At 37.9% G+C, this 19,012-nt stretch overlaps 1 non-coding gene across 1 annotated transcript; it reads right to left on the reverse strand.

The window, feature by feature from the left end:
* Nucleotides 1-16,742: 16,742 nt before the first annotated feature.
* LOC148567880 (small nucleolar RNA R71) lies at nucleotides 16,743-16,850 on the reverse strand. Its single transcript, XR_015881747.1, has one exon. It is a non-coding gene; the product is annotated as a small nucleolar RNA R71 (small nucleolar RNA).
* Between the last annotated feature and the right edge of the window lie 2,162 nt (nucleotides 16,851-19,012).

Here is a 19,012-nt window from a genome sequence, read left to right on the forward strand (position 1 = left end):
TGAGTAATTAAAATAATTGTGAATTAAGGCAATAAAAATAAACTAAGAATAATTATTAATACTCTGAATAAAAGGCCATGACTGGGGGAATAATTAAATAGTGTAGTGTAAAAATGTTCTTGTTCTCACTCGGTTATCCCTTACTAAATAAGGAAAAGTATGGTGATTAGACTAACTCTCACCCTCAATTCCTAGTCCTCTCCCTTAGGGAGGTCTAGTGTTAGTAGGAATGGAATTAGCTAACAACGTCCAATTCAACCAAGCACTTGAGCATTCCAACTCAAGTATCTCCTTTTAATCAACCCCCATGTCAAGTAGAAATTTTACTCCATTGACATGAAAGAAATAATCATAAAAATATGAGAAGACATAATTAAATAAAATAAAATAGAGAATTAAAATTAATTAAATAAAAATAACTTCATATATTAATAAATTCAAAATGCAACATAATTATCTAAATAGAGTCAATGAGTAATTAATTAAAAATAAGGGAATAAAGAAACAAACTAAAGTAATGTCTTCAATGGAGGTAATGGCTCTTCAACATCCACAATCCAAAGCAAAAGCATAAACTATCAATGTAACACTAATCTAGATTCAGATCTAAAACTAAGAATAATCCTAATGTGATGAATCTCTGTGTCTGGATGCCTCCTTGAGTTTTAGCATGTTCCCTAGGTTTAGTCTGTGTTTCTAGGCTGAAAATTGGGTCAAAATGCGGCCCGAAATCGCCCCCAGCGTATTCTGTTATTTCTGCAAATCGCGCAGGTCACGCATATGCGTCGTCCACGCGTTCGCGTCATTCAGCGATTTTCCTTGTCACGCGTTCGCGTGGTTCACGCGTTCGCGTCATTCGTGCAGACTCCAATCCACGCATTTACGTCAGGGACGCGTCCGCGTCGTTGCGAAATCTCCATTTCATGCGTTCACGTGGGCCACTGATGTGTATTTTTTTTTTGGAAAATGAATTCCAAACACACAAATCTAACCGGCAAGTGCACCGGGTCGCATCAAGTAATAATAACTCACGGGAGTGAGGTCGATCCCACAGGGATTGAAGGATTGAGCAATTTTAGCTTAGTGGTTGATTTAGTCAAGCGAATCAAGATTTGGTTGAGAGATTTGTGATTTGCAGAATTTAAATTGCAGAGAAAGTAAAGGGAGTGGGTAAATTACATGAAAGTAAAGAGAACTGAAATTTAAAGTGCTGAATCTTAAAGAACAAGAAATTAAATGGCAGAAACTTAGAACGCAAGAAATGTAAATTGCAGAATCTTAAAGTGCAAGTAATGTAAATGGCTTGAATTGTAAAGGGAATTGGGAATTGGATTTGCAGGAATTAAACAAGGAAAAGTAAAATTGCAACAAGCAGAGGAATAAAGGATGACTTGAATTGAACCAGATCTAAAAACAGAATTGTAAATGAGCATGAAAAGCGTTAAACAGAGAAAGTAAAATGAGAATTCAGATCTCAGGACTCAAGAGACTAGATAACCAAGTCTAGATCTCAATGCCTTCCTAGATCCAACAAGAACAATTGCAAAGGAATTGTAAATTGTAAATTGCTGAGAAAGTAGAAGACAGAAGCAATTAACCAAAATGGAAATTCAATTATGCAGTAAAATGAAACAGAGAGAGAAGTCTCAGGATGAGATTGAAACAGATTTCCTTCAATTCTCCAACCCAAGATCCAAGACAAGGAAAGTAAAGAGTGTTGGGCAAGAACAAGGAAGAAGAGAGATCAATTCTCCTCCCAAATTCTCTTGAATTAAAACAACAATGCCAAGAAATGTAAAATGAGCTCTCTACTTAGTGTACTAGTCAAAACCGAAAAGAGAAGCTCTCTGAAAACTTAAATCCTATTCTATTTATACACTTTCTTCAAATGGTCTTCAAGCCTTCAATTGGGCCTTTGCTCTTGATGGAATTGGGTTGATAGAGGCCTTGGTTGATTGCTCTTGGAGTTTGGAGAAGAATCGAATTGAACCGGGTTTGGAATCATGAAAGCTTGAGTAAAAGTTTGAGTAAAAGTTTGAGGCAAACTTTTACTCAAACTTTTCACATCAGCCACCCTCTTTTGCTGATACCAACGTTGGGGCAAAAGTTTGGGGTCAAACTTTTGCTCCAACGTTGGCCTCCCTTTGCATACTCATGGCGCCAACGTTTGCCAAAAAGTTAGAGGCAAACGTTGGTGCAAACTTTTGCTCTCCAGGGTGTGTTGTTCATGCGCCAACGTTTGCCAAAAAGTTTGAGGCAAACGTTGGCGCAAACTTTTGCTCTCCAGGGTGTTGATTTGTGATGCCAAAAGTTTGCCAAAAAGTTTGAGGCAAACTTTTGGTCCAGCTTTTTGCTCCCTGGTTCATTTTCACTTATTCCAAAAGTTTGAGCTAAAGTTTGAGGCAAACTTTTGCTCAAACTTTTTGTCCTCTCTTCCTCCTAGCCATTCCTTCTTACTTCAACCTTTCTCCAAGCTTTCTTCACCTATCATTAATCACATCAAAGCTATGCTCAAAATCATGAGATATTCATTCTTTCATAATATGTGATAATTATAGCATAAAACCTCATGAAATAGCATGAATTTATACATGGTTGATTAAATCAAAGGAAGCATGAAAATCTACCCAATTGGCTTGCTTATGGCTCAAGAAAGTGCATAATTTAATTGAAAACAAAAGAAAAAGGCTAGTGAAACTAGGCTAAGATGACTTGTCATCACAGCACCAAACTTAAAGCTTGCTTGTCCCCAAGCAAGGAAACTAATTATGCTCAGAGGTTCTTTCAATTAAGACAGATTGAAGAACAACTTGTCAAGTCCTGTGAGTGAAGTGATTAAGTAACAGTGGGGTGAACTCTAAATTATATGCTCATGCAAGGGCTTCAGTGCTCACTAGTCCTCACATATTGGGAGTCTTAGGTCTTAGGATTTTCTTTGCTTTGGCCTTGACTCTAAGTGTCATGTCTCAAAGCGGCTCTTTAAATAAGCTTTCAATCAATACTCCTAAACCAGTTGGTTTTAAGGTATTAGGTGTTAAAGCACCCCTAAGAATTTACTTGCTCAAGCCTCTTTCTTTGACACAACTCAACCACAAGCATTTACTAGGCTAACAACTCTTTGAGTTTTGTTTCTTCTTTCTTTTTCACCCTAGTAATTGATGCTCAAAGCCTTGGGCCATGTTCTTTTTGTTTTTGTATTTTCTTTCTTTTCTTTTGTTTTGTTTGCTGCTTCTTGGATCAATAAATTTTTGAGAATCTCCACAATACTTCTTTGAACTTCATATCCTGCCTATGAGCTCCCATGCAAGTTTTCATAAGCATGCAACCTCAATACATAATCATACAACTAGAACTGCCACTTCTCCTAATCTTTTGCTTGCCTCAAAATTGTTTAATTCCTCAATCCTTCTTTTCAAAGAACTATCATGTGATGCATTTTTTTTGAAAAATTGAGTGCAAACAAGTTTTGGAGAGTATGATGTTGTAAATGATCAAGCACCTTGCTTATTGAATTATAGAGAACTATACTATGCAGACAGGCAGGGGTATTATATCACTTTCAATCATAGCAGTGTTTGATGTAAAATAATCACTTAACAATACAACCTTTTGGAGTTCGCTTGCTTTCCTTCTTCTCATCATCATTAGTGTTGGCCTTCCCGTTCATCTTTCATCTCTTTGGTTGATGATGCTTAATCTTCCCAAAAGTTTGTATGGTACTCTGCAGTGATATTGAAAGTTGCTTTCTCCCCAAGCACTCGAAAGAAGAAATGGTTAGCTTGCATGATTTATTTGTGGGCTTTTGAACTTACTTTGGTGTGGGAACACCAAACTTAGTACCTTGCCAATGGTTCTCATGCATCGAATTAACCATGTGTGAAACTCTTTTTCTTTTTTTCTTTTTTTTTTCAAAAGCAATAAAATTGAAAACTAGGAAACAGTAGAATAGTTAACTAGTTCATCCAACATGCTTGATGCCAGCATTATGCAGAAAGTGAGAATGTGTTTTATGATGGGATTTTGGTGGAACACCAAACTTAGAATCCTTCATTCTCCCTTAGATTGTTTTGGTGTGCAACACCAAACTCAGCTTCTTGCAATATAGATAAAACTAATTAACCTTTTTATTGAAATAGATATGAAAAGATAGTTACCTCCGGTTGGGTTGCCTCCCAACAAGCGCTCTTTTATTGTCACTAGCTTGACATCCTCTGTGCTTGCTCAGTTCAGATTCTGAGCTTCCTTCTCCTTGTCCCCTTGTCCTCCTAAGTGAGGCTTTGCTTTGTGATGCTCATCCTGGATGAGTGATTCTTTTCCTTTAGCCCTCTTCTCACTCATTTCTGTGAGATTCTTAGCTAATTGTTCCATTTGCCTCTCAATTCTCCCGAGTGAGGCCTCCTGGTGTTTGCTTTTCATCTCTTGATGTGTCATCATTCTCTCTACTAAGATCTCCAGATTGGTGATCCTCTGAGAGTCTTGTGAGATTGGTTGGTTGTGGGGTGTTGGGGGTTGGAAGGGTGGGTAGTGTGGTGGTATGTAGTGATTGTTGTTGGTATGGTGGTGTTTTTGCAGGTTTGGGAAATTGGGGTTATTGTAGTTGAAGTCCCTTTGTTCCTGATGTTGAGATTCCCTCATTCTTAGATAGGAATGTGGCTTCCATGGTGGAAATTGTGCATTCACTGTAGTAGAATGGAGAAAATCAATTTGTCTAGCTATTGACTCTAATTGTTGCTGAGTTTGCTGATGTAGCTGTTTGCTTTGATTCATGACTGCCTTCATTCCTTCAAGATTCATTATCTCCTTTTCTGAAGTTGCATTCTGTGGGGTCTCAAATGAGTGTTGGTTATTGGCTCTCTTGTCATTGAACTCTGCAGTTCCTTGGATGGTTGCTGTTGCGTTGAGCAGGCCATCTGAGAAGTGATCCACCGCTCTTCTTGTTTCCGAGGTTAATCCTTCATAGAACGCTTGGAAATCCGCTTTGTTGCTTGCCTTCTTGTATCTTTCCCATGCTTTGAACAATGGTTCTTCCCCTCCTTGTATGAATGGATGTACTCCCTCCTTCATCTTGATGTTTTGTTGGGACGAGGAGAATTTGGCTAGAAATTTGGCAACCAAATCATCCCAACTAGTTATACTTCCTTGGGGAAAGGTTTCAAGCCATTGTGCCGCTTCATCCTTCAGTGAGAAGGGAAATAACAAGAGCTTATAGGTATCATGATTTACACTATCGAGATTGACAGCACCACAAGTTCTCAGAAAATTGGACAGGTGCTGTTTAGGATTCTCCAGTGGAGTTCCACCATAGGAACAATTGTTCTTGATTAGTGTAATGATTTGCGGCTTCATGTTGTGGTGTTCTTCTTTCTCAGGAACTCCTTCTTCATTGATACCCTTTCCTCTGACCTTTCTTCTTTCCTATGACATATAAATCAACAAACAGAACGCACAGTGGTATTCTTGAAATTTGAGTGTAGTCAGTTGAGACAAAACTTCAAACAGTTAGTGGGTTAGTCAAAAATTAAAGAAAAATAAAGAAAAAGTGCTTGATCTAGATCTCCACTTCACTTAATCATTGTCAATCTAATCAATCCTCGGCAACAGCGCCAAAAACTTGATGTGCGAAAAACGATCCGACACAAAACTCACCGGCAAGTGCACCGGGTCGCATCAAGTAATAATAACTCACGGGAGTGAGGTCGATCCCACAGGGATTGAAGGATTGAGCAATTTTAGCTTAGTGGTTGATTTAGTCAAGCGAATCAAGATTTGGTTGAGAGATTTGTGATTTGCAGAATTTAAATTGCAGAGAAAGTAAAGGGAGTGGGTAAATTGCATGAAAGTAAAGAGAACTGAAATTTAAAGTGCTGAATCTTAAAGAACAAGAAATTAAATGGTAGAAACTTAGAACGCAAGAAATGTAAATTGCAGAATCTTAAAGTGCAAGAAATGTAAATGGCTTGAATTGTAAAGGGAATTGGGAATTGGATTTGCAGGAATTAAACAAGGAAAAGTAAAATTGCAACAAGCAGAGGAATAAAGGATGACTTGAATTGAACCAGATCTAAAAACAGAATTGTAAATGAGCATGAAAAGCGTTAAACAGAGAAAGTAAAATGAGAATTCAGATCTCAGGACTCAAGAGACTAGATAACCAAGTCTAGATCTCAATGCCTTCCTAGATCCAACAAGAACAATTGCAAAGGAATTGTAAATTGTAAATTGCTGAGAAAGTAGAAGACAGAAGCAATTAACCAAAATGGAAATTCAATTATGCAGTAAAATGAAACAGAGAGAGAGGTCTCAGGATGAGATTGAAACAGATTTCCTTCAATTCTCCAACCCAAGATCCAAGACAAGGAAAGTAAAGAGTGTTGGGCAAGAACAAGGAAGAAGAGAGATCAATTCTCCTCCCAAATTCTCTTGAATTAAAACAACAATGCCAAGAAATGTAAAATGAGCTCTCTACTTAGTGTACTAGTCAAAACCGAAAAGAAAAGCTCTCTGAAAACTTAAATCCTATTCTATTTATACACTTTCTTCAAATGGTCTTCAAGCCTTCAATTGGGCCTTTGCTCTTGATGGAATTGGGTTGATAGAGGCCTTGGTTGATTGCTCTTGGAGTTTGGAGAAGAACCGAATTGAACCGGGTTTGGAATCATGAAAGCTTGAGTAAAAGTTTGAGTAAAAGTTTGAGGCAAACTTTTACTCAAACTTTTCACATCAGCCACCCTCTTTTGCTGATACCAACGTTGGGGCAAAAGTTTGGGGTCAAACTTTTGCTCCAACGTTGGCCTCCCTTTGCATACTCATGGCGCCAATGTTTGCCAAAAAGTTAGAGGCAAACGTTGGCGCAAACTTTTGCTCTCCAGGGTGTGTTGTTCATGCGCCAACGTTTGCCAAAAAGTTTGAGGCAAACGTTGGCGCAAACTTTTGCTCTCCAGGGTGTTGATTTGTGATGCCAAAAGTTTGCCAAAAAGTTTGAGGCAAACTTTTGGTCCAGCTTTTTGCCCAAAAGTTTGCACAAAAGTTTGAGGCAAACTTTTGGTCCAGCTTTTTGCTCCCTGGTTCATTTTCACTTATTCCAAAAGTTTGAGCTAAAGTTTGAGGCAAACTTTTGCTCAAACTTTTTGTCCTCTCTTCCTCCTAGCCATTCCTTCTTGCTTCAACCTTTCTCCAAGCTTTCTTCACCTATCATTAATCAACCAAACACATCAAAGCTATGCTCAAAATCATGAGATATTCATTCTTTCATAATATGTGATAATTATAGCATAAAACCTCATGAAATAGCATGAATTTATACATGGTTGATTAAATCAAAGGAAGCATGAAAATCTACCCAATTGGCTTGCTTATGGCTCAAGAAAGTGCATATTTTAATTGAAAACAAAAGAAAAAGGCTAGTGAAACTAGGCTAAGATGACTTGTCATCAGCCATGTGCTCGCATCATTGCTCGCTGGTCATCTCCTTCGTTTCTTGTGTTCCTTCCATTTTGCAAGCCTCCTCCTCAATTTCCAAGTCATTCGTGCCCTATGAAGCCTGAAACACTTAACACACGGATCACGGCATCGAATGGGATAAAGAAAATTAAAATACATAATTAAAAGTCTCTAGGAAGCAAGTTTTCAACCATGGAGTGATTTTGGGAAGGAGTTTGAAATACGTGCTTATCATATGAATAAGTGGGTAAAGAATTGATAAAACCACACAATTAAACACAATATAAATCATAAAATAATGGTTTATCACATACGCACGCACGCGTGACAAGTGAAGAATTGACAAGCCACGTGTGCGCGTTGCCCAGCAACATTGTCTCCAACGCTCATCTCAACGTTAACAAACCAAGGGTCACGCGTACACGTTGCCCACGCGTAAGCATGACCAGAAAAATGTTAGAGGGAACGTTTGCATGCCAACATTGACGCAAACGCTGAGAAGGGGTCTGGGAGTTATTTCTTTACGCTGTAACATCACTAAAGGTCCCAATTACACCCCTGGATCATGCAAGCACGCTGAGCCCATCAACATCACTCAATCCAAGGCACAAGAAGCATCTAGATTAGGAATTTTAATTCATTTATAATTTGTATTTTCATCTTTGTAAGCCTATATATAGGCATTAGCAGGATTGGAGGAATCATTCTGGATTAGAGGGGAGTCCAGAATCATGCATCCACATCCCCTGACACACACCTTTCATGCACTTTTCTTCCTTTTCTTTTCTTTTCTATTTTTCTGGTAGTTTAATTTTAGTTTGTAATTTCCATTATAAATTTGAAGTTTCAATTTTGGTTATATTTCTTAATCTTCATCTCTATTTTTCTGCACTTTCTTCCTTCTCTGTTAGAATAGAGCAATGATTTAAACTAACTCTCTTCATTGGATTAGAGAGCTCTATTGTTATTTAATGGATCAATTGTAATTTTCATCATTCTTTCTCTATGTTTTCTCTTGGTCTTACTAGAAAGCTTTCGATCCTAATTCAATTGAATAGTTGTCTTGACGGAGAAGCTATTCATAATTGGATTTCCTCTGATCTTTGGGAGAGGAATGAGGAGATCATGCTAGAAATGCCTTCTCACATTGGATTAGGTTGGCGGTTGGATGGATATTGTGACATTTAATCCTACCAATACTTTGATCTATGAAGGTGTGTGGTATAATCAATGACCAGGTTTCATCTCTTCCCATGAACAATTAAACCAAGACATTGGGAAATTGTTCAAGCTTAGAGAGATTAGTGAGCCAAGACATTGGGATCCAATCACCTAAGATTGCCAAGAAGATCAATGAATGCAGTGATTGAGGAAGAGATGTGGATGAACTTAATCCGGAGAATTTCAATATCTCTTGATCCCAATGTTCATTTTATTTTTCTTCATTTACTTTATGTCATTTATTTTTCTGCACTTTACATTTATTTCAATTTACTTTTCTGCACTTTATTGCTTTCCTTTACTTGTATGCAATTTACATTTCCTACTAATTATCACTCCAATCTGCTCATCTAACTAGGAAAATCAATTAAGCATTGATTGCTTGATGTCATGAAAACTGTCTCTCAACAATTTTCTACCAGCAAGAGCACTGGATTGTCGTCAAGTAAAAACTCACTATAGAGTGAGTTCAAATCCCACAGGGATTGGTTGGTGGATCAATGTTAATTGGAAGATTGTTCTAGTTGAACTAAATCAAATTTGAAATTTAGATCGCAAAATATAAATTGGCGGGAAGATTAAATTGCAAGAAATTAAATGACAGAAATTAAATTACAGAATGTAAGAACTGAAACTTAAATTGTAAGAAATTAAATGGAATTGGGAAATTGAGCATCAAATTAAAGAGAGAATGTAAAAGAATGGGTAGATCAGAGATGGGAAAGCTCATTGGGGTCAGGAGATGTTATAATTCTCTGGATCAAATTCATTTTCATCTGTTCCTCAATCAATGCATTCATTGATCTCCTTGGCAATCTTAGGTGATTAGATCCCAATTCCTTGGCAATCCAATCTCTCTAAGCATGAACAATTGCCCAATTCCTTGATTTAAGTGCTCATGGGAAGAGATAAGGTATGGTCACTGATTATACCACACATATTCATAGATCAAAGTGTTTGTAGGATTACATGTCACAATATCCATCCAAACCCCAATCTAATCCAATGTGAGAAAGCATTTCTAGCATGATCTCCTCATTCCTCTTCCAAGGTTCAGAGAAGATCTAATTATGAATAGCTTATTTTCCAAGACAACTATCCAATTGGATGAAGAATGAAAGCTTTCTAGTTAGATCAAGAGAAAAGAAAGAAGAAGAAGAATGAAAACTAATATTGATCCATTGAATTACACAGAGCTTCCTAACCCAATGAAAGGGGTTTAGTTGTTCATAGCTCTAAAAATAGAAAATGAAAATGAAAAGTACATTACAGAATTGAAAAGTTACAGAGAAAGTAAAATTGGGCAGAGTTTCAGTACTCTCTGTAATCCCCCATCTAACTTAAATTCTAAGTTATTTATAAAATTTCTTCAATTGATCTCTCACGCTTGGATGTAGGCCTTGGCCTTTTGTTGAAGCAGATTCAAATGGCTTGCCATAGTGTTGAAGATGGACATTGGCTAATTAATGATTCTGCCCAAATTCTGAAGTTGCTGGTAGTGACGTTTGCCTCAACGTTGGGGAGCCAACGTTACATTCAACGCTACTGACTTGTGCGTGCGCACACCTTTGAGCTTTTCTTCCTGTGCGTACACACACCATGTCGTGCGTACGCACACTAGGCTTTTTGGGCAGCTTGAATTTTGAAGAGCTATCGAAGATGTTGGACCAAGCGTTGGGGTGCAAACGCTACTGCAAACGTTTGGACTTGTGCGTATGAACACTGCACTATGCGTGCGCACACTTTCTTTTTTTTCCTTGTGCGGGCGCACACCATACCGTGCGTACGCACACATAGCAGAACTCCCAGTTCCAGTTTTTAATCATCTGTCACGAACATTTGACCCAGTGTTGGGCTGGCAACGTTGCCTCCAACGTTGCTACCCGTGCGTGCGCACACTTCTGAATTTCTCTTTTTGTGCGTACACGCACTATGCCGTGCGTACGCACACAAGGTGATTTTCACAAGTCCATAATTGAGCACCCTTGAAGACGTTGGAGGTAACATTGGTGATTGATGCACGGAAACTTGTCTCTCAACAATTTTCCTTCGGCAAGTATACCGAATTGTCGTCAAGTAAAAACTCACAATAGAGTGAGGTCGAATCCCACAGGCATTGATTGGTCAAGCAACTTTAATTAGAGGAATGTTCTAGTTGAACTAAGCGGAATTGGATCTGAGATTTGCAGAAAATTAAATGGCAGGAAAGTAAATAGCAGAAAACGTAAATGCTGGAAATAAAGAGCTGAATGTAAATAGCTGAAAGTAAATTGCAGAATCTTAAATGGGAGTGGAAAACATGCTCATAAAAGTAGATTGCAGAATTTATAGAGAATGGGTAAGATCAGAAATGGGGAATTCATTGGGCTTAGGAGATGTTGCATTCTCCGGATCAAGTTTATTTTCATCTCTTCCTCAATTAATGCATTCATTGATCTCCTTGGCAATCTTAAGTGATCGAATTCCAATTTCTTGGTAATTCAATCTCTCAAATCTTGATCAATAGCCAATTCCTTGGTCAATTGCTCATGAGAAGAGATGAAGTATGGTCACTGATTATACCACATGTATATGCCAGCGCCGCTCCTACTGCATGGTTGGAAGCATCACACATAATTTCGAATGGCTGGCTCCAGCCTGGTCCTCTTACAATTGGAGCTTGAGTCAGGGTGATCTTCAGCTTGTTAAATGCTTGCATACAGCTTTCACTGAACTCAAACTCAATATCTTTCTGCAGCAATCTGGATAAAGGTAATGCTACCTTACTGAAGTCCTTAATAAATCTCCTGTAAAAACCTGCATGGCCAAGGAACGAGCGGACTTCCCTCACGGAGGATGGGTAAGGTAAACTAGAAATAACATCCACCTTTGTTGGATCTACAGAAATGCCAGTATTAGACACCACATGTCCTAGTACAATTCCTTGTCTTACAATAAAGTGACATTTTTCAAAATTCAACACAAGGTTTGTACTGACACACCTGTCTAATACTCTAGATAAATTATCCAAGCAAAGGCTAGCCATATATGCAGAAATCATCCATAAAAATCTCCATACAGTTCTCAATAAGATCTGAAAAGATACTCATCATGCATCTTTGGAAAGTAGCAGGTGCATTACACAAGCCAAAAGGCATTCTTTTATAAGCATACGTTCCAAAGGGACATGTAAAAGTGGTCTTCTCCTGATCTTCAGGAGCTATATGAATTTGAAAGTATCTTGTATAGCCATCTAAAAAACAATAATGAGATTTACCTGACAGGCAATCAAGCATCTGATCAATAAATGGCAAGGGGTAATGATCCTTGCGAGTGGCTTGGTTGAGACGCCTATAGTCAATGCAAACTCTCCATGAATTATGTACTCTAGTTGTCAGGAGCTCTCCATGCTCATTTCTTACTGTTGTGACTCCAGACTTCTTGGGCACCACTTATACTGGACTGACCCATTCACTATCTGAGATCGGGTAAATGATATCTACTTCAAGTAGCCTGGTCACTTCCTTCTTGACAACTTCTAAGATGGTGGGATTCAATCTTCTTTGAGGCTGACGATCAGGCTTTGCTCCCTCTTCTAAGAATATTATGTGCTCACAAACTTGGGGTCTGATGCCTATTATATCCGCCAAGCTCCATCCAATTGCTTTCTTATGTTTTCTCAGCACACTGAGTAGTTGCTCTTCTTGTTGAGAGGTGAGTTTGCAATGATGACTGGAAACTTCTGCTTGTCCTCAAGGTAAGCATACTTGAGGTGTGGAGGAAGGGGCTTTAATTCTAATTTCTGCTCATAGCTAGGCTCTGGATCATCCGGGGCTAGTAATAATGGTAAAGTGTTCTCATTGTTTTCAGAAAGTATCCCCACACTTGGACCTTGCTCCATGTACTTCTCTTCTAAGTTTTCCTAGTGAACTTCAGCTACGATTTCATCAATAATGTCGCATTGGAAGATAGAATGATCTTTTGGAGGATGCTTCTGATGAGCGGATAATTTATACGCTTTTTGGCATTGTTTTTAGTATGTTTTTAGTAGGATCTAGTTAATTTTAGGGATGTTTTCATTAGTTTTTATGTTAAATTCACATTTCTGGACTTTACTATGAGTTTGTGTGTTTTTCTGTGATTTCAGGTATTTTCTGGCTGAAATTGAGGGACTTGAGCAAAAATCAAATTCAGAGGTTGAAGAAGGACTGCTGATGCTGTTGGATTCTGACCTCCCTGCACTCAAAGTGGATTTTCAGGAGCTACAGAATTCAAAATGGCGCGCTTCCAATTGCGTTGAAAAGTAGACATCCAGGGTTTTCCAGCAATATATAATAGTCCATACTTTGGCCGAGTTTAGACGACGCAAAAGGGCGTTGAACGCCAGTTCTATGCTGCAGTCTGGAGTTAAACGCCAGAAACACGTTACAAGCCAGAGTTGAACGCTAGAAATACGTTACAAACTGGCGTTCAACTCAAAGAATGACCTCTCCACGTGAAAACTTCAATCTCATCCCAAACACACACCAAGTGGGCCCCGGAAGTGGATTTATGCATCAATTACTTACTTTTGTAAACCCTAGTAGCTAGTTTAGTATAAATAGGACTTTTTACTATTGTATTAGACATCCTGGATTGTATTTTTGATCCTGTGATCACACTTTGGGGGCTGGCCATTCGGCCATGCCTGGACCTTTTACTTATGTATTTTCAACGGTAGAGTTTCTACACTCCATAGATTAAGGTGTGGAGCTCTTCTGTTCCTCAAAGATTAATGCGAAGTACTACTGTTTTTCTATTCAACTCAACTTATTCCTCTTCTAAGATATTCATTCGCACTTCAACATGAATGTGATGAACATGACAATCATCATCATTCCCCCACGAACGCGTGCTTGACAACCACTTCCGTTCCACCTTAGATTAAATGATTATCTCTTGGATCTCTTAATCAGAATCTTCGTGGTGTAAGCTAGATTGATGGTGGCATTCATGAGAATCCGGAAAGTCTAAACCTTGTCTGTGGTATTCCGAGTAGGATTCTGGGAGTGAATGACTGTAACGAACTTCAAACTCGCGAGTGCTGGGCGTAGTGACAGATGCAAAAGGAGGGTGAATCCTATTCCAGTATGATCGAGAACCTCAGATGATTAGCCGTGCTGTGATAGAGCATTTGGACCATTTTCACAAGAGGATAGGATGCAACCATTGACCACGGTGATGCCTCCAGATGATTAGCCATGCAGTGACAGTGCATCGGACCATTTTCCAGAGAGGATGAAAAGTAGCTATTGACAATGGTGATGTCCTTACATAAAGCCAGCCATGGAAAGGAGTAAGATTGATTGGATGCAGACAGCAGGAAAGCAGAGGTTCAGAGGAACGAACGGATTTCCATACACTTATCTGAAATTCTCACCAATGATATACATAAGTATTTCTATCTTTGTTTTCTGTCTATTTATTATTTATTTTTGAAAACTCCATAACTATTTTATATCCGCCTGACTGAGATTTACAAGGTGACCATAGCTTGCTTCATACCAACAATCTCCGTCGGATCGACCCTTACTCACGTAAGGTTTATTACTTGGACGACCCAGTGCACTTGCTGGTTAATTGTATCGAAGTTGTGAATGAAAAATGATTTATTAAGACGTGCATACAGAGTTTTTGGCGCCGTTGCCTGAGATCACAATTTCGTGCACCAAGTTTTTGGTGCCGTTGCCGGGGATTGTTCGAGTTTGGACAACTGACGGTTCATCCTGTTGCTCAGATTAGGTAACTTTCTTTTCGTTTTCTTTTCAAAAAAAAATTGTTTTAAAAAAAATCTTTCAAAAAAAAATATTTTTTTTTGTTTTCGAAAAATTATTCAGAATTTTTAAGAATGAATTCTAGTGTTTCATGAAGCATGTTGAAGCCTGACTGGCTGTAAAGCCATGTCTAATTTCATTTGGACTGGGGTTCCAACCCAACACTATCATGAGCAAGCTAGTTGTTGCTAATCCACCTGCTACTGTTCCTGATCCACTTGATTTACATGCTAAAGCTTGACTGGCTATTAAGCCATGTCTAACCCTCAGATTGGAGCTTTAGACTAAGAGTGCAAGATTCTTGGAATTCATATTAAAAATTTTGGAATCCTTATTTTTCTTTTTCACAAATAATTTTCAAAAAATACAAAAAAATCAAAAATATTTCATATTTCTTGTTTTGAGTCTTGAGTCAGATTTCAAGTTTGGTGTCAATTGCATGTTCATCTTGCATTTTTCGAAAAATTCATGCATTCATAGTGTTCTTCATGATCTTCAAGTTGTTCTTAGTAAGTCTTCTTGTTTGATCTTTAAATTTCCTTGTTTTGTGTCATTCCTTGTTTTTCATATGCATTCTTGAATTCTTAGTGCCTAAGCATTAAAGATTTCTAAGTTTGGTGTCATGCATGTTTTCTTTGCATATAAAAATTTTCAAAAAAATGTTCTTGGTGTTCATCTTGACATTCATAGTGTTCCTGCATTCATCACATATTTTGATCTAAAAATTTTCATGCATTGCATCATTTTCATGTTTTTCTCTCTCATCATAAAAATTCAAAAAAATCAAAAAAATATCTTCCCCTTTTTCTCTTAAAATTTCGAAAATTTGGATTGACTTTTTCAAAACTTTTTAAAATTTAGTTGTTTCTTATGAGTCAAATCAAATTTTCAATTTAAAAATCTTATCTTTTTCAAAATCTTTTTCAAAAATCAAATCTTTTTCATTTTTCTTATTTATTTTCAAAAATTATAAAAATATTTTTCAAAAATCTTTTTCTTATCTTTACCACATAATTTTCGAAAATAACATCATCAATTAATGTTTTGATTCAAAAATTTCAAGCTTGTTACTTGCTTGTTAAGAAAGATTCAAACTTTAAGTTCTAGAATCATATCTTGTGATTTCTTATGAATCAAGTCATTAATTGTGATTTTAAAAATCAAAACTTTTTCAAAACTAATTTCAATCATATCTTTTCAAAAATATCTTTTTATCTTATCTTTTTCAAAATCATATCTTTTTTTCAAAAATTTGATTTTAAAATATCTTTTCTAACTTCTTATCTTCTTATATTTTCAAAATTGATTTTCAAATTTGTTTCAACTAACTAACTAACTTTTTGTTTGTTTCTTATCTTTTTCAAAACTACCTAACTAACTCTCTCTCTCTAATTTTCGAAAATATCTCCCTCTTTTTCAAAAATTCTTTTTAATTAACCAATTATTTTAATTTTTGATTTTCGAAAATTACTAACCTTTTTCAAAAATAATTTTCGAAAATCACTAACTCTTTTTCAAAAATAATTTTCAAAAATTCTCTCTCTCTAATCTCCTTCTATTTGTTTATTTATTTACTAACATTTCTTCCTCACTCACCAAAAATCCGAACTCTCTCCCTCTCTCTGAGTTCAGATTTTCTCTTCTTCTTTTCTTCTACTCACATAAGGGAACCTCTATACTTGGGTAAAAAGGATCCCTATTATTATTATTATTATTATTATTATTATTATTATTATTTTGTTCCCTCTTTTTCATATGAGCAGGAGCAAGGACAAGAATATTCTTGTTGAAGCAGATCCAGAACCTGAAAGGACTCTGAAGAGGAAACTAAGAGAAGCTAAATTACAACAACCCAACAAGCACCTTTCAGAAATTTTCGAACAGGAAGAGGAGATGGCAGCCAAAAATAATAATAATGTAAGGAGGATGCTTGGTGACTTTACTGCACCTAATTCCAATTTACATGGAAGAAGCATTTCCATCCCCATCATTGGAGCAAATAATTTTGAGCTGAAACCTCAATTAGTTTCTCTGATGCAGCAAAACTGCAAGTTCCATGGACTTCCATCTGAAGATCCTTTTCAGTTCTTAACTGAATTTTTGTAGATCTGTGATACTGTTAAGACTAATGGAGTAGATCCTGAAGTCTACAGGCTCATGCTTTTCCCTTTTGCTGTAAGAGACAGAGCTAGAGTATGGTTGGACTCTCAACCCAAAGATAGCCTGAACTCTTGGGATAAGCTGGTCACGGCTTTCTTAGCCAAGTTCTTTCCTCCTCAAAAGCTGAGCAAGCTTAGAGTGGATGTTCAAACCTTCAGACAGAAAGAAGGTGAATCCCTCTATGAAGCTTGGGAGAGATACAAGCAACTGACCAAAAAGTGTCCTTCTGACATGCTTTCAGAATGGACCATCCTGGATATATTCTATGATGGTCTGTCTGAGTTATCTAAGATGTCATTGGATACTTCTACAGGTGGATCCATTCACCTAAAGAAAACGCCTGCAGAAGCTCAAGAACTCATTGACATGGTTGCTAATAACCAGTTTATGTACACTTCTGAGAGAAATCCTGTGAGTAATGGGATGCCTCAGAAGAAGGGAGTTCTTGAAATTGATACTCTGAATGCCATATTGGCTCAGAATAAAATATTGACTCAGCAAGTCAATATGATTTCTCAGAGTCTGAATGGAATGCAAGCTGCATCCAACAGCACTCAAGAGGCATCTTCTGAAGAAGAAGCTTATGATCCTGAGAACCCTGCAATAGCAGAGGTAAATTATATGGGTGAACCTTATGGAAACACCTATAACCCCTCATGGAGAAATCACCCAAATCTATCATGGAAGGATCAACAAAAGCCCCAACAAGGCTTTAATAATGGTGGAAGAAATAGGTTTAACAATAGTAAACCTTTTCCATCATCCACTCAGCAACAGACAGAGAACTCTGAACAAAATACCTCTAATTTAGCAAACTTAGTCTCTGATCTATCTAAGGCCACTGTAAGTTTCATGAATGAAACAAGGTCCTCCATTAGAAATTTGGAGGCACAAGTGGGCCAGCTGAGTAAAAGAGTCACTGAAATCCCCCCTAGTACTCTCCCAAGCAATACAGAAGAAAATCCAAAAGGAGAGTGCAAGGCCATTGAAATGACCATCATGGCCGAAACCACAAAAGAGGAGGAGGATGTGAATCCCAAGGAGGAAGACCTCCTGGGACGTCCAGTGATCAATAAGGAGTTTCCCATTGAGGAACCAAAGGAATCTGAGGCTCATCTAGAGACCATAGAGATTCCATTAAACCTCCTTATGCCATTCATGAGCTCTGATGAGTATTCCTCTTCTGAAGAGAATGAGGATGTTACTAAGGAGCAAGTTACGAAGTACCTTGGTGTAATCATGAAGCTGAATGCCAAATTATTTGGTATTGAGACTTGGGAAGATGAACCTCCCTTGTTCACCAATGAACTAAGTGATCTGGATCAACTGACATTGTCTCAGAAGAAATAGGATCCTGGAAAGTTACTAATACTTTGTACCATAGGCACCATGATCTTTGAAAAAGCTCTGTGTGACCTTGGTTCAGGGATAAACCTCATGCCGCTCTCTGTAATAGAGAAACTGGGAATCTTTGGGGTACAAGCTGCTAAAATCTCATTAGAGATGGCAGACAATTCAAGAAAACAGGCTTATGGACAAGTAGAGGACGTGTTAGTAAAGGTTGAAGGCCTTTACATCCTTGCTGACTTCATAGTCCTAGATACTGGGAAGGATGAGGATGAATCCATCATCCTTGGAAGACCCTTCTTGGCCACAGCAAGAGCTGTGATTGATGTTGACAGAGGCGAATTAGTCCTTCAATTGAATGAGGACTCCCTTGAGTTTAAAACTCAAGGACATCCTTCTGTAAACATGGAAAAGAGGCACAGTAAGCTTCTCTCAAAACAGAGTCAACCAGAGCCCCCACAGTCAAACTCTAAGTTTGGTGTTGGGAGGCCACAACCAAACTCTAAGTTTGGTGTTGAACTCCCATATCTAAACTCTAAGTTTGGTGTTGGGGAGTCTCAACAATGCTCTGAACATCTGTGAGGCTCCATGAGAGCCCACTGTCAAGCTATTGACATTAAAGAAGCGCTTGTTGGGAGGCAACCCAATTTTTATTTATCTAATTTTAATTTATTTTTTATTGTTATTTCATGTTTTATTAGGTCCATGATCATGTGGAGTCACAAAATAAATATAAAAATTGAAAACAGAATCAAAAACAGCAGAAGAAAAATCACACCCTGGAGGAGGATCTCACTGGCGTTTAAAAGCCAGTAAGGAGCATCTGTCTGGCGTTCAACGCCAGAACAGAGCATGTTTCTGGCGTTGAACGCCAGAAACAAGCAGCATTCTGGCGTTCAGACGCCAGAAATGCACATTGAGGAAGAGCTGGCGCTGAACGCCAGAAACAAGCATCTGGCTGGCGTTCAACGCCAGAAATATGCTGCATCTGGGCGGTGAACACCCAGAACAAGCATCAATTCAGCGTTTAAACGCCAGAATTGCATGCAAAG

This window comes from Arachis ipaensis, chromosome B4 (assembly GCF_059453495.1).
Source record: "Arachis ipaensis isolate K30076 ecotype BB chromosome B4, ASM5945349v1, whole genome shotgun sequence".
NCBI classification, from domain to species: Eukaryota; Viridiplantae; Streptophyta; class Magnoliopsida; order Fabales; family Fabaceae; genus Arachis; species Arachis ipaensis.